This window comes from Palaemon carinicauda, chromosome 23, assembly GCF_036898095.1.
Source record: "Palaemon carinicauda isolate YSFRI2023 chromosome 23, ASM3689809v2, whole genome shotgun sequence".
Taxonomy (NCBI): Eukaryota; Metazoa; Arthropoda; class Malacostraca; order Decapoda; family Palaemonidae; genus Palaemon; species Palaemon carinicauda.
Window position 1 is genome coordinate 62092237 of NC_090747.1, and position 2500 is coordinate 62094736.

Below are 2500 nucleotides of genomic sequence, written 5' to 3' on the forward strand. Positions count from 1 at the left end.
TCGAGATCAGTAACAACGTTGAAATAGATGTATCTTACATTAACTATGAAGAGAGACTTATGTCAGCCTATTCAACATATAAAAACATTCGCTGCAAATCCTGACTTTCTGAAGTTCCACCAATTCAAATATCAGATTAGTTAAGATCATTCTACAGTCTGGTCACAGCTGGAATAAAACTTCTAGAATGCTGTGTAGGCCATTATTGAGGCCTGGGATGAAGACACGACTTTAAATTAACTACGTACGTAATACTAAGTACAATATGGTCCAAACTGGGAATTTTTGAATGCAAAGGATGATCTTATGTAAAATTCATAAAGAGTTAACTGATCGAAGGGGGCAGAGATTAATATCAAAATCAGTATATTTTTACGGAGAATTTCCGATTAAAATCGTCTTTTTTAACAGTTCTGTATTTCGAAATAATTTTTCAAAACTTCTGATTTGAAGCTCTGGATTGAAAACAGGATTCTTTATTGACTATAATTTCCGAATGTATCCCCAAACGCCTACATTCATTACATCCTAATAGAAACATGGTCTTCCACTGTCTTGGACTAAGAGTTCTCTTGCTTGAGGGTACACTCAGGCACAATATTCTATCTATAGTCCATTTCTTTTAGCGAGTCATATTTGCACCGACTCGCAACGGTGCCTTTTTAGCTCGGAAAGGTTTCCTGGTCGCTGATTGGTGAGAATTATCTTGTCCAACCAATCAGCGATCAGGAAACTTTTCCGAGCTAAAAGGGCACCGCTGCGAGTCGGTGCAAATATGACTCGCTAAAAGAAATGGACTATAGTTTCTCTTCCTCTTGTTTTGTTAAAGTTTTCATAGTTTATATAGGCAATATTCATTTTGATATCGTCATTGTTCTTAAGACATTTTACTTTTCCTTTCCTCACTGGGCTATTTTCCCTGTTGGGGCCCCCTGGGCTTATAGCTTCCTGCTTTTCCAACTAGGGTTGTAGCTTAGCAACTAATAATAATAATAATAATACAGGCAATATTCATTTTGATATTGTCATTGTTCTTAAGACATTTTACTTTTCCTTTCCTCACTGGGCTATTTTCCCTGGTCGGGCCCCCTGGGCTTATAGCATCCTGCTTTTCCAACTAGGGTTGTAGATTAGCAAATAATAATAATATTAATATAGGCAATATTCATTTTGATATTGTCATTGTTCTTAAGACATTTTACTTTTCCTTTCCTCACTGGGATATTTTCCCTGTTGGGGCCCCTGGGCTTATAGCATCCTGCTTTTCCAACTAGGGTTGTAGCTTAGCAACTAATAATAATAATAATATAGGCAATATTCATTTTGATATTGTCATTGTTCTTAAGACATTTTACTTTTCCTTTCCTCACTGGGATATTTTCCCTGTTGGGGCCCCTGGGCTTATAGCATCCTGCTTTTCCAACTAGGGTTGTAGCTTAGCAACTAATAATAATAATAATATAGGCAATATTCATTTTGATATTGTCATTGTTCTTAAGACATTTTACTTTTCCTTTCCTCACTGGGCTATTTTCCCTGTTGGGGCCCCTAGGCTAATAGCATCCTGCTCTTCCAACTAGGGTTGTAGCTTAGCAACTAATAATAATAATAATAATAATAATAATAATAATAATAATAATTCTCATTTTTATCCAACATTCAACATTTCTTCCTCTCACCTACAGCCTTCAGGACACGCCATTCATCCTCTTATAACCGAAACAACGACTCAAACATTCAACAAATGAATGTTACTGAAACTGAATATTCAATCTCCATGAGCGAACGTTGTATAGAATATTCCTTTCACCCTCTCAGAAGTTTTATTCAGGATAAACAAAAACTTGGAGAATTCTAGCAAGCGATAGTTGTCCAATTTCGTTTTCTTATTACTCTGGCAGACTCGTTAAATATGGAAGCAGATATATTTTACTCTCTCTCTCTCTCTCTCTCTCTCTCTCTCTCTCTCTCTCTCTCTCTCTCTCCTCTCTCTCTCTCTCTCTGTGTATGTATGTATATATGTCTGTAATTATATTAATATATACATAAATATATCTTTTATATATATAATATATATATATATAATATATACATATATATAACATATATATATATATATATATATATATATATATAACATATATATATTTATATAATTATATATATATATATTATGTATAAAAAAAAATATATAATATATATATAATATATATATAATATATATATAACATATATTATATATAAAATATATATAATATATATATATACACACATATATATATGTATAAATACACATACATATATGTACATATATATGTATAAACACACACACACACACACACATATATATATATATATATATATATATATATATATATATATATATATATATATATATATATTACATATACATACATACACGAATATGAAGGTGATAGACGAGACTTTTACCGGTTAGTACATTACAAATTTATTACAGCACCTTTAACAATTAGTTATC